We start from the raw sequence: 15,054 nt of genomic DNA, 5'->3' as shown, positions 1-15,054 counted from the left end.
CGCCACTCTCGACGAAAGCTGGTCGGCAGTCTACCTTGGGGTATACCCACGGTAGTAGTTTATCGGTAGACGGTGCGCAAACTACGAACTCGATGGTGACGCAAGACACAGACAAGCTTTTTATCCAGGTTCGGCCGCCGAGTTGGCGTAATACCTACGTCCTGCGTCTGATTGTATTGATTTGTGTTGAGAGAATAATGTGTCCTAGGGGGGTCCCTTGCCTCTCCTTATATAGTCCGGAGGGCAGGGTTACAGATCTGGAAACTAATCCTAGTCGGTTACAATTGCCATAGATAGTTCGATATCAATCCCTATTCTAACCGACTAGAATCCTGCTTGATCTCCACGTCTTGTTTCCTTGCGCGAAACTCCAAGCTGTCGGATCAAACCTTGAGCTTGTCTCGTAATGGGCCAAGCCTCCTGGCCCAAGTCTAGCCGTAAGGGTATAGGGGTCTATACCCCCACAATATCTTCACCCAGACAGATCTGAATTTGAGGCAACGAAGATGGTTGCAACTAATAAAGGATTATGATTTGGAAGTGCATTACCATCCTGGAAAGGCGAACGTCGTAGCTGATGCACTTAGCAGAAAGAAACATGCTAATGAGCTTCGGGTGACACCTGAATCTGAGGAGTTATGTGCTGAATTTGCATATTTGAACTTGGGGATTGTAGTAAATGCTATGAAAATTGAGGTCACTCCTACTCTAGAGGAAGAGATATTGAAAGGACAGCTAGAGGATGAGAAACTAAAGGAGATAGCACAGAATGTGGTACTAGACAAAGCACCAGGATTCAGAATAGATGACAATGGTGTACTATGGTTTGGAAAAAGGATATGTGTTCCTGAAGTGAAGGCTATTCGTGATATGATTCTAAGAGAGGCTCATGAGTCAGCATATTCCATTCACCCCGGTAGTACAAAGATGTATCTAGATCTGAAACAGAAGTACTGGTGGTATGGCTTAAAGAGAGATGTAGCTGAGTATGTTGCTTTGTGTGATACTTGTCAACGAGTGAAAGCTGAACAACACAGGCCAGCTGGAATATTGCAACCAATGAAGATTCCTGAATAGAAGTGGGAAGAAGTAGGTATGGATTTCATAGTGGGTTTACCACGTACTCAGAGAGGTTATGACTCAATATGGGTAATAGTGGATCGATTGACTAAAGTTGCTCACTTCTTGCCAGTCAAAACCACCGATTCAGGAGCTCGACTAGCAGAGTTGTATATGGAGCGGATAGTTTGTTTGCATGGAGTGCCTAAGAAGATTGTATCTGATAGAGGCACTCAGTTTACCTCTACTTTTTGGAAGGCAGTACATAATTCCTTGGGAACAAAGTTGAATTTTAGTACAGCGTATCATCCACAGACAGATGGACAGACTGAGCGGATCAATCAGATACTAGAAGATATGTTGAGAGCTTGTGCATTGCAGTATGGAACCAGTTGGGATAAGAGTTTGCCATATGCAGAGTTTTCCTACAACAACAGTTATCAGCAAAGTCTTAAAATGGCACCATTTGAAGCATTATATGGTCGTAAGTGTAGAACACCTTTGTTTTGGAATCAAACTGGAGAGACTCAGGTGTTTGGAATGGATGTGCTTAGACATGCAGAACAACAAGTGCGAACTATCCGGGATAATCTGAGAGTTGCTCAGTCTCGTCAGAAAAGTTATGCAGATACACGTAGGAGAGAACTAGCTTTCGAGGAAGGTGATTATGTCTATTTGAAAGTGTCACCTATGCGGAGTGTGAAGAGGTTTAATATGAAAGGAAAGCTAGCTCCAAGGTATGTCGGTCCGTTTAAAGTTTTGCAAAGGTGTGGAGAAGTAGCTTATCAGTTGGAATTGCCTGGAAGTCCATCTGGTGTGCATGATGTGTTCCATGTGTCACAACTTAAGAAGTGCTTGCGTGTACCAGAGGAGCAAATACCATTGGAAGAGCTTTCGGTTAAAGGTGATCTCACTTATGAAGAATATTCGGTCAAGATTTTGGAGACAGCTAAGAGAGTCACCAGAAGTCGGGTCATCCAAATGTGCAAAGTACAATGGAATCGGTATTCAGAAGAAGAGGCAACTTGGGAAAGAGAGGATAATGTGAGAAAATCATATTCATATTTGTTTGAGTAAGTTTCGCTCAATCTCGAGGACGAGATTCTTTTAAGGGGGGTAGAGTTTGTAATACCCAAAATTCGAATTTCAATTAATAGGATTTAATTGGATTTGTTTAAGTATTTTTATGAGCATTGAATTTAGCAAACAAATTATTTTGTGGAGAATAAAATTCATCATAAGGGTAGAAACATGATTTCTTGCATTCATGCTGAGAATAGCATTTATTTTGTTGTGTTGTTGTTTCTGTTTTTATCTTATTTGGTTATGTTCAAAAATTCTCTTTAGAAAATATTTGAAAAAGAAATTAGAAATAAAAAAAGGAGAAAGCCACTGGTTTGTTCCCCACGGCCTGATGGCCTGCTGGCCAAGGCCCAGCACCCCCTCCCTCTTTCCTTTTCTTTCCCCGCACTCGGCCCGAGAACGGCCCAGCGGCCAGCCCAGCTGCGCGCCTCTCCCTTTCTTCTGTTCGGTGGCCGACATCTGGGCCCCACCTGGCGGCGCCTTCGCCTTCCTCTCGCCGTGTGCGAGTTGGACTCGTCCGAAATCCAACCGCGCCGAATCAAATCCTAGGAATCCGGGATTTCTTGCTATACCGTGCTCTATAAGACTCCCAAGCACCGCGGCGGGTTTTCCTTTGCATCTAAACCACGAAAACGTGCCCTAGCTCCATTATCCGCGACATTTTTGGATCTCACCGAGGTTGTGTCAAGCCCCACCGCCACGCGCCCCTCCTACTCCCTTTCGGACCGAACCGAGGACGCAGACGAGTTCGCGGTGAGCTCCTCTTCCGCCCGGTGTGCTTCCTTCTTTCTGGGAGGCCCTGAGTCGACAAAGCGACGAGCGCCGCCGAGCACGGGACACCGGCAATGGCGCCACCGCGTCGGGGCGCTGGAGGCTGACCGGCCCGCCGCCTGGCGCCCCTGATTGATCGTGAACCGTCAGATTGAGTTTCGGTGGCCAGGATTAGGAGATACCCCTTTGGGGGGTATTTTTGCTTAAGAACCCCTGCGATCTTTTAATATCCAACCCGCAGTCCCGAAGCGCCCTGGAGAATTATGCATTCCAAGTTGAAAGGCGTATTCTCCGACTGTTTTAGTAAAATGCGCTTTCATTTACAGAATTACCATTGAAATTGTTTTGGTCATAAAATATTCATTTTAACTCCATTTTTGTCCGTTCAAATTTCGTTAGATCCGTTTTTACATGCTCTACATGTTAGAAATATTAGTTTACTGTTTTTAAAGTTTTTATTTCTGCTGTAGCATTTAATTAATTATTTCTCTATAGGAAACCTTAGAAAATTCATATCTTCTCCGTTTTAATTCTGATTTTCGTGAACTTTACGTTTGTGGGATCATAGCGCTGCGTAGAATATTTTCATAAATTTTATCTTTGATTTCTCACTGTTGGTGTAATGTTCTAATTATAGCTTGTTTGCTTTGTGTATGATTGTCTACATTGGATTGCGTATTGTTGAATGATGTTTGGGAATAGACGGTGAGCCGTACGTTGGTGATCAAGATCAAGCCTTTGAAGACCAGCAGACTCAGGAGAGCTTTGATCAAGGCAAGTATAACTTGGGATTATCCTTGTTACCTATACACAATTAATACAATATATATCATATGGATGTGTCCACCTTGATGACCTTAGCAAAATCATAGATGATTGTTATCCTGAATTCCTTGTTGCCTATTTGGATATGCATTTGGGTAGTTCTTGCTAGTGCTTGATTAATAATCCATGATCTTGTAACATGAATATTTGGATATACAATAAACAATAAAATAAGCTTTCTAGCAACTTGAACATAAAGGGTGGAAAGAACTCTAGCTTTTGCTAGATTGATCTTGACCCTCCATAAGGACTTATCCCTTGGCAAAAGCTGGGACAACTCGTACAACCATGAGGGCTATATGGCTCAGGTTTTAGCTCAGTATGAGGACTTTTTTCTAGCTTGTTAGCGGTTACCTTAAATGGCGTAAGAATGGCTAGACACGTTGGGTATAGTGTGGCCTCTGTCCATGTGTACAGGCTGCGGGTTATGTACCATGGAAGGGGGCTCTATATCTGCCTGCCGAGTGAATCTAATGGCCCTAACTTGTTAGACGAAACCTTTGAAAGGCTTCATAGTTATCCCTGCCGACCTCCCTTGAAAGGGGGTTAAGAGACTTGCAGCCTCGGGCGAGAGGGTAAATCACGACTCATGGGTAAAGATGTACAACCTCTGCAGAGTGTTAAATCTGGTATACTAGCCATGCCAACGGATACGAGCGACCCGAAAAACTGACGGAATAGATGGACACTGATGAACATGAATAATGACAATAAATGGTGGTTTATTATGTCGTTTATGTGTGTTATTCTTAATTCTTGTTTACAATTGATCATGTGGTTATGGGATTAATTACGCTACCTTGACAGTTGCTATCCAACGATTAAACAAGTTATCAACTATTAAAAGCTAAATGCAGTCAAACCAGTGTCAGCTATTTGAGCCTCATGAACCCCTGGTTATACTTGTTGAGTACGATATGTGCTCACTCTTGCAATTTCCCAACACCCCAGGTTATGCTAATGAGGATGATTGGAATGAGGACTACCGTTATGAGTATTAGGCTTGAAGTCAACCAGTCAACAGTGTCCCTATGTGGAGCTTCCGTCGAGAGCGTTGTTTAACATTATTATCATTATTGTGTAAGACTATGTGATTTATTATGTTCCGCTATGTAATAAACACTGCAATAGTACATTTGAGATTTGTCTACTTATGTGTGCGACTATTCCTGGGGCACATATGAGTCTTTTATGCATCCTATTTTGTCCTTAAAATATGGGTGTGACAGATTTTTAAAACATGTGACTAGAGTTTACTAGAACTTTTCCAAATGCAAAAATGTATTATGTATCAAAGGTAGACCTTGGTGAGGTCTAACTCTTTTGTATTCAAAAATTTTTCATTTGAGGTCTTTTATTGCCTAGTTTGACCTAGTTTGACCAAGTCAAACATTCGATTTTTTAGAAAAGACACTTTGACCGGAACCTAGATGGTCTCAGCTACAAAAGTCTGAATACAAAGTTTGTCCAGATCATCAAGACACACTTTGGTGTAATGGTCAACTTTTCATCTGAGAGAGTTTGGACCACTCAAATTTTGAAATTTCAAGTTTTCACACCTACACGCACGTTTTCGAAACCCTAGACGGCCCCAACTTGAAAAGTCATGAGTAGAAAGTTTGTTACACTCATCAAGATGGTAGCTTGCATGTTTTCCAGACAAGTTAACTAACATTGAGAACTTCTGACATCCCAAAGAACTTATGTGCAAGAGAGCAAACAGGTATCCTGAAATTTCCTCGCGATATGAAAGACACCTGTGTAGTAAATTAGGCATAACTCTTGTTCTGTTAATCCAATAGAATTGTAGCTTATACCGTTAGAAAACTTATCAAATTCCCTACAACTTTCATATAGAAGACTTCCTTAGATTCTGTCTTTAAGCTTAGGTAAAACAATCAATCTTAATATCCTTCCTGATAATGTCTCAGCAAAGGTGCAGTAACTTCCAGAAGTTATATCCCGAGCTACTTAACTCATCTGGAGATGATCCTTATATTTTTTGAAAGCTTAGAAAATCCCCTCCAACTTTTGTATATAACTTTTTCCCAGATTCTGTCTTTAACTTTGCTGAAAATGGGAAATACCAGATCTGTCCAGATTTTGGAAACAGAACAGAGACATCCAATTGTAAATATTATACCTCGGGTTCTACTTATCCAAATTAGTTCCAGCTTATACTGTTGGAAATATTAGAAAATTGTCTACAACTTTTCTATAGAATACTTTTCCAAATTCTATAGTTATATATGTCTAAAACAGTAAGCAACCGAAACTGGTACAGATTCTTGAGAGCGCAGCTGCATCAACTTGTGATTTTCATAACTCCAATTCCAAAATAGATATGGGGGTCATTCTTGAGGTCAAAGAAAGATCTTGGAGTATAGTTGTTCCCAGAAAAATTTTATAAACTTTGCATGATCATAACTTGAGATACACCAGCATTATGGCAGACTGCTCCAGAAATCAGCAAGGGATAGAAACAGGATATAACCAAACCCAACTACTTATTTCACTACTCGTTATGCCTTAGGCCTATAAGCTAAATGATATTGTAGAGAAACCCACAAAATCATTGCACTCATTACAAAGATCCAAATCAAACATAAGCATAATGACAAAGCAATTAAGCATTGAAGGTTCACACTTCACTCAATTTGCGATACTATCGTTCTCTTCATAGTAAGGGTAAAGATCCTAAAACACCATATTCCAATGATGCCAGAAGGTGGTAAGAAAAGGTTCTAATAGCATACCAAATCAAGGAGTGAAGGTGAGAACAAGTACTTTCAAAATAAGCAACAAGGTAGAGACAAATAGCAAGGATAGGGATATAGTATGGATGGAAATACCAAGGTTTATAGAGCAAGGATTTTATGACAATTCCAAAACCTTAAGACGACCAATTTCTAACTAGGCTTGCGTCCTACAGTCAGCATTGCTTTGATACCACTTTATAATATCCGATTTTAAGGACAAAACCAGATATACACTATATATGAGTTTTAGAAGTCAAATCTCACATATAGCTACAAATAAGGGGTAATATCAAAAGACAATGCATAAATATATAACGTACTTAGTATAAAAGAAATAACCTTTGGTAGCAAACAGCGGATAAATAACTCCAACTTCGGGTATTAACTCCTCTCCACAGGATCAAACTGACTGGTTGATCACAAGCCCAAAACTTCTCCTGAGGTGTGGGGGAAATTGCAAGAGTGAGCACATATCGTACTCAACAAGTATAACCAGGGGTTCATGAGGCTCAATAAGCTGACACTGGTTTGACTGCATTTAGCTTTTAATAGTGGATAGCATGTTTAAGCATTGGATAGCAAATATCAAGGTAGCATAATTAATCCCATAACCACATGATCAAATGTATACAATAATTATGAATAACACAAATAAACAACATAATAAACCATCATTTATCATCATTAATCATGTTCATCAGTGTCCATCTATTCCGTCAGTTTTCCGGGCCGCCCGTATCCGTGGGCACGGCTAGTATACTAGATTTAACACTCTGCAGAGGTTGTACATCTTTACCCATGAGTCGTGATTTACCCTTTCGCCCGAGGTGATCAGCCTCTTAACCCACTACCAAGGAAGGTCGGCAGGGTTCACTATGAAGTCTTTCAAAGGTTCGTCTAACACGTTAGGGCCGCTTGGTTTCATTAGTCAGTCCATGTGATTCACTCGCAGGAATCCACGGTCTGCTATTCCCCAATTGCGCCACAACGGGTAACCGCTAACGAGCTAGAAAAGTTACTCATACTTGACTAAAGCCAGAGCCATATAGCCCTCATGGTTGTACGAGTTGTCCCAGCTTTTGCCAAGGGATAAGTCCTTATGGAGGGTCAAGATCAATCTAGCAAAAGCCAGAGTTCTTTCCACCCTTTATATTCAAGTTGCTAGAAAGCTTATTTTATTGTTTATTGTTTATCCAAACATTCATGTTACAAGATCATGGATTATATTCAAGCACTAGCAAGAACTACCCAAATGCATATCCAAATAGGTAACAAGGAATTCAGGATAACAATCATCTATGATTTTGCTAAGGTCATCAAGGTGGACACATGTATATGATATATATTGTTTCAATTGTGTATAGGTAACAAGGATAGTCCCAAGTTATACATGCCTTGGTCAAAGCTCTCCTGAGCCTGCTGGTATTCAAATACTTGATCTTGATCAACAACGTACGGCTCACCGTCTAATCCCAATCATCAATCAACAACACGCAATCCAATGTAGGCAATCATACACGAGGCAAACAAACTATAATTAGAACAATACACCAAACAGTGAGAAATAAAATATAAAAGTTTATAAAAATTTTCTACGCAGCGCTACGATCACACAAACGTAAAGTTCACGAAAATCGGAATTGAAACGGAGAAGTTATGATTTTCTGAGATTTCCTATAGATAAATAATTAATTAAATGCTACTGCGAAATTAAAAAGTTTCAAACTGGTGAATTAAATTTACTAACATGTAGAGCTCATGAATATGAACCTAACGCAATTGGAATGGGTCAAAACGGAATTACAACGAAGATTTTATGAGCTAAACAAATCTAGTGGCAATTTAGTAAATACCAGAAAGCGTATTCCAGCCTGAACCGACGAAAATACGTTTTCCAAACTGAAAAGCGTAAAGCTGAGATTACGTCATGGACCGCGGGTTGATTCCTGGAAAAGTCCAGGGACTCTTTAGCAAAATAGCCGCGAAGGGGTATGTTTTGTTTCTGGCTCTTAGATCTCGATCTTACGGTTGGAAACAAACCAGGGGGGACACCGGCGGCGGTCCGGCCGGAGTGGAGCTCCCGCGGCGGCGCCATGGAAGGAAACGCCGGAGTTCTTGGTTCCCTCGCTCCCGAGCACCAAAACGCGAAAGAACAACGCCTGGGGGTAGAGAAGCTCACCGGGGTCTCTCTTGGGGTGGTTTGCCGGGCCGAGGAGCAAGGGGCGGGGCTCGCGGCGTGCGGCAGAACACGTTCGGTTTCGGCGAGATCCAAATGTCGGTGTTGTGACGAGTCTAGATGGTTTTCTTGGTGCATAGATGGGAAAGGGGTGCGCGGGCGAAGCTAGGAGCCTAAATAGGGCTCGGTTGGGCGCGATTAGCAGGGAATCCCGGGATATCGGGCTTGGCTCGATCCGGCCGAGTCCAACTCATCCACGGCGCAGGGAGGAAGAGGAGCAGCGCCCGCCAGGTGGGGTCCGGGTGTCAGCAGGTGGGAAGAGGGAGCACGCCTGCTGCCCGGTTTGGGCTTGCTGCCGCGGGGGAAAGAAAAGGCTAGACTGGGCCGCGCCCTGGGCCGAGCGAGTGGGAAAAGAGCAGGCCGGGGGAGAGAGGAGTGGGGGATACTGGGCCGAAAGGGGGAAAAGGGGAGGGGAAGGAGTGCTGGGCCTCAGGTCAGAGAGATGGAGAGGGAGAGGTTTGTTTGTTTTTTTTATTTTCTTTTCCTTTCTTTTATTCCAAATCCATTTTCAAATCTATTTTAAAAATCACTTTGAAATACTTTTGAACTTTAGTCAAACCACTCAAGTCAACCAAAATTAATGCAAAAGCATGAATGCACAAAAATGTTGCTACATCCTATGATAAATTTTAATTAAATGAAAAACATTATTTTTTTTCTATGTTCCATGAGCACAAAAATTCGTAGTTAAATCATTTTAGCTCTAATTCCCAAAAATTAATTTTTAGGGTGTTACACTATCAAGACATGATAGATATTATTCAAGGGTAATTAATTTAGTGTCTCTATAAAAACTATATATAGATCTCTCAAAAATTATTAAAAGATCAATTATGTTTTTATTGGGCGCAGGGTTTGGAAAAAAGTTCATTGAAGAACAAAAAAATGAATCATTGCAAAGCGCCGCACACAAAGTAAGTACTATAACTACTTTATATTCAATTTACAATATATGATGATTTCAATTCATCTAACTAATTGCTTTTTAATTTGTCGTAAAAGTGGGTTCTAAGACAGGAGCCGAGGAACAACTATTGCGGATACTACATTTGCGAGTTCATCATGGCGTAGTCAAACAGAACTTCAGAAGAGTTCCTCAAAATACGTGTATATATATAAATACCTTATCCTTTAATTATATTGATTTTTTCCATCGTATATTCACAATTTTTTTATTTCTCTCTCTTCTACATAAGTAATCACTATCAACACATATATATTAATAATTTATTTTTTTTTACTTTTATTGAAGACTGAATGGTCAAACTACAATCTTGGATTCCTCTTGGTTCAAAACATGCAAACGGTTGTGTGCTTATATAAGCTGTCAGCAGTTGTGAGCGAGTCGTATACATCAAAAATACTAGCGGAGTGTCTATCATAGAATCTTAGTGAGTCCATCTGTAGTTATGCTCGTTATTGATTCTGTCACTAACAATTAGGTTTTCCTTATAAGGACAAGAGGAACTGGCAAAGGATCTTTATGTTGCTCGAGTGGACGAGGATAAGAACCGTAATATGAGGATGCTCAAAATCACCACCATGGATGATTTAGTTAAGAATTCAATGAACGTTCTGGAACCATCGCTTGTGGATGCTACTAGGAATGATCACGAAGATGATATGAAATTCCATTTCCATGTTACTGTGAAGCTTTCTCCATATCTTATTCATATAAGTTATTGCATCATCATCTACGTTAAAATGTCCATTTTTGGAGAATCAGTGGGTCCCACCTAGCAGTGACATGAGCTGCGGGACCCGGCTCTTGGAGAGAGAGAAAGAGAGGAGCTGGGCAGGGGCAACTTCATCTTTTCACAGTGCGCCTCCATGCTGGCACTCTGACCTAGCATGCCACGCAGCAAAAAGGTCTATTTTTGTCAAACTTGTAAGATTTCTTCTCTCTCCAATGGTATATATGTAAGCACAACTCTAAAATGATATTAGCGGTATTCTTACTAATGGTAAAAATATAAATCTTCCCTAGCAGTGCATGCATGGCCATCGTGACCTCCTCCCTCATCTCCTGTTGTCTATCTCCTCCGTCTCCTTCCCCTCCGACCCAACCCCGCCGTAACACCCTAAAATTTACTCTTTTCAAAATAGATGAAAATTTATTTAGTTTTGTATTATGTGCTCATGAAAATATAAGGAAAATAATATTTTTCATTAAATTAAAATTTATTATAAGCCTTAGCAATATTGTTGCGTATACATGCTGGTGCATATGTTTTGATGTGATGTTGGCTTGTTGCTCCTTTATGTGTTGAGTGAGCAAAGTTTTTAAAATGCGTTTAGTAGATCGATCTTCCTTGACCAGTACGTCTTTATCTTTATCTATAACCAAATTCCTTGTTTCTCAGCTCAATTTTTTATTAGGAGCTTCCTAAAATCTTTTTTTTGTCACTCAAAGCACTTCTTTTAGTTCCTCGTCCATCAAGCAATCTCTACAAACTTTTCGGGAATTTTTCCATCTTCTATTCTCACTTTTCTATGAGCATAAATCTAATTTTTAGATGCCCCAAATTATCTTATCATGAGGTCCAAATACGTTATTTGAGTTCCTCATATTCCATAATGTCTCTGAGAATTTTCTCCGAATTTTCAGAGCTTTTAGAATATTTTTCATAGTTTAAATAATAATTCTAGACTTTTCTAGAATTATTTTATCCATGAAAATAATTAATTTCGAAAATAATAAATCTATTACTATTTTCCAATGTCAAAGCCCAGTTACAATAATCATAATAAATCCCAAGACCATATTTTTATTTACTAATGGGCTTTAATAATTAATTAGGCCTATTAGTAAAGATGAAGGTTGCAAATCAGTTAGTACCATATCGCTAGTTGACGTGGAGGTGCGGAGTTTTTCTCCCTATATATATGTAGCAACCTCTTAGGCAAAGCACATAAAAAACTATCATATAGGAAGCCTCTAATTTGAGAATTTCTAAGGTAGTAAAATAAAATTTATATTTTCTTCTCTACAACGTGATCGCCATCGTCTCGCCTATACACGACATCTACGAACGGTCGGCTGCTCGGGCGTTGCTGTAGCTCCAAGAAAGCGTCACTGTCGGTGAACCTACTCCCGTAAGCCCCAATCACTTTCTCTTTAGGTTTTAGATTAAAAATACGTTTTCACTATTTACAGAATTGCCACTGACTTTCTTTTGGCCATAAAATATTCATCTTAACTCCGTTTTGACCCATTCAAATTGCGTTGGATTCGTATTAATGAGCTCTACATGTTAGTAACATTGTTTTCTCAGTTTGAAACTTTTAAATTTCGTGACTTTAATTAATTAATTACTTTTCTATATAAAATCTTAGAATATTCATAACTCCTCCATTTTAATTCCGATTTTCGTGATCTTTTACGTTCGTATGATCGTAGCGATGCGTAGAATATTTTTATAAACATTTCATACTGTTTTTATATGATTGATGTACTGTTCTAATTGTAGCCTTGTTTGCTTCGTGTATGCTTGTTGCCGTATGTTTGTGATCGATGATCGAGTTTAGACGGAGAGCAGTTTTTGGTGATCAAGATCAGAGCTTGGACAACTAGTAAGACCAGCAGAGTTAGCAAGATCAGCAAGAGCAATTGGATGAAGGCAAGTATAACTTGGTATCATCCTTGTTACCTATTTACTTATAAATACACATATATATCATATGCATGCTTTCACCTTGTCGACCTTAGCAAAATCATAGATGATTGTTATCTGGATTCCTTGCTACCTACTTGATATGCATTTGGTGTAGATGTGCTAGTGCTTGATATAATCCATGATCTTGTAAGATGATTAATAGCTATGCAATGAACGTTAAAAGATGACATATAACTATATGAGATCTTGTCTGTAAGTGATCACCAGGACAACAGTGCAACCATGAGGGCTATAATGGCTCTGGCTTTAGCTCAGTATGAAGACCTTTTCTAACTTGTTAGAGGTTACCCGAAAGGGCGAAGGGGCTGAACCGACACGGGTATAGTGCGAGCCCCTGTCCCTATGTGTATAGGCTGCGCGTCATTGTGCCATTCGGAAGGGGATATCTATATCTGCTCGCAAAGGAAACCTTGCAGCCCTAACATGTTAGACGAACTTTTGAAAGGCTTCATAGTGATCCCTGCCGACCTTCCTTGGTAGTGGGTTAAGAGGTCGACGGGCCTCGGGCGAAAGGGTAAATCATGACTCATGGGTAAAGATGTACAACCTCTGCAGAGTGTTAAAACTAGTATACTAGCTGTGCTCACGGTTATGAGTGGCCTTGGGGGTTCTTGCTGCGACGACGATGAGCTTGTTAAGTTGTTATGTCCATTTAATTATCGTTTATGTTATGAATTAATTATGCTTACACTTGATCATGTGATTAATGGATTATTTATGCTACCTTGACATTTGTTATATAATTATGAACATGCTATCCACTACTAAAAGCTAAATGCAGTCAAACCAGTGTCAGCTATTTGAGCCTCATGAACCCCTGGTTATACTTGTTGAGTACGATATGTGCTCACTCTTGCAATTTCCCCCACACCTCAGGAGAAGTTTTTGGCTTGTGATCAACCAGTCAGTTGGATCCTGTGGAGAGGAGTTAATACCCGAAGTTTAGAGTTGTCTATCCGCTGTTTGCTATTAAAGGTTATCTCTTTTATACTAAGTACGTTATATATTTATGCATTGTCTTTTGATATTACCCCTTACTTGTAGCTATATGTGAGATTTGGCCTCCGCCGCCTCGCCGCCGACATATCTCTCCTAACTCTTGGCCTCGCTCCCTGTCTCCGCCTCCCGAATCACCGTCGTGGCCTTCCTCGCAGTCTCAGCGAGTCCGACTTTGATGTCGCCGAGTTTGCCAAGATTCTCACGGCAAACTTGGAGAACTACCTCCAGTGCAAATCCCCAATTTCAATGCCATCTGTGGAGAAGGTGATTGACGCGCTCAAAACAAACTGTGCTGACCTTCACAGTGTTGTGGAGGATCTGCTTCCAGCTGCGAAGGCAGTTGCAGATGAGGTATTATGGCTTCAAGGTTCGAGAAAGGTGTTAGTTTGAATACTGAAGAAGTAAGAGGTCAACCAACAACTCGTGGCACTGCAGGCCCGAGTGCTCCTAATGATAAAGACAAAGGGTCCAAGTACTGGTAAACCTCACAACCTTATGGATTGGATTGGAACCCAACAGCATGGACCTTTCAGGTGAGCATCTTTGCTAAATTGAATTTCTGATTGTAATAACTAGCTTTTGTTTCCATTGTGTTTGAAAACGATATCAGTGCCTATATCATGTCAATATTTTGCATTAAACATTGTGTGTACATTTTATTCATTTCTCTATCGATTGAGCTTACATTCCTTATGTTGTCTGCAAAATCTGGTCGATATGTGTTATGAAATAGTTTGAAGATATATGCATTTCACTTCAGTAAGGTAGCTACTGAAATTTAGATGGATCATGAATTCTCTACACAGTCCCTCTTTGTGTTACACTCAAACGTAAACTTATTAGAGTCTAATTTGAGCTCAGTCAAGATACCTCACAACTTTTTAGTTAGCCTATAGGATAGCTTAGTATCACAACAGGAAAATGTTAGATTCGTCATGTTTCTGGAAAGAAAACACTTGTTTGCAGTGGGAGGAGTCACCTGGTCCTGAGAGTTCAGAATCATCGGTACATAGACCGCACTTGCCTTGCCCAAGGAGAGTACCAGTTTCTCCTTTGCCACCGGGAGAAAACAAAAATAGGTGTAGAAGGGCAAGGAAATGGTGCTTGATAGAAGAAGAAACACTAAGAAAGGGTGTTGAACAGTATGTTTTATCTTGATGTTAATATATTATTGTTTGACATCTCAGCTTTCTTGTTCTAAAACAGTGGTGTTTAGATTGCTGTTGTTGTATGTTCCACATCGTTATATTGTGCTTGTTTCATGTGTAGGTGTGGTCGGGTACTTGGTTGTTGCAGTGAAGTTTCTGTGGTTGCCAATCAAGGTACTGACGGATTTTATGTATGAATGGTATGATGTATTGTAGGTGGACTTGAAGGATAAGTGGAGGAATATGATCAACTGATAATGTAACGGAGAAACATGTAGGTGGACCGTGGACAAGTTACTGGAGCCCCTGCCCCTTCGTACAGGACTAACTTCACACTCTAGCGCACCTCCTAATTGTTTACTAGGGTGAAGTAATGTTGTCCTCATGCTATCCTGTTGTCCTCATGCTTGCATTATAGCTTTACCCGTACATGTAATATATATAGTAGATGAACATTTTTCTTTTCAGAAAACATAAGACCCTCGAAAAAGATGTTA

This window comes from Sorghum bicolor, chromosome 2, assembly GCF_000003195.3.
Source record: "Sorghum bicolor cultivar BTx623 chromosome 2, Sorghum_bicolor_NCBIv3, whole genome shotgun sequence".
Classification (NCBI taxonomy): domain Eukaryota; kingdom Viridiplantae; phylum Streptophyta; class Magnoliopsida; order Poales; family Poaceae; genus Sorghum; species Sorghum bicolor.
The sequence above is the reverse complement of the archived record's forward strand: the minus strand, read 5'-3'. Positions refer to the sequence as shown.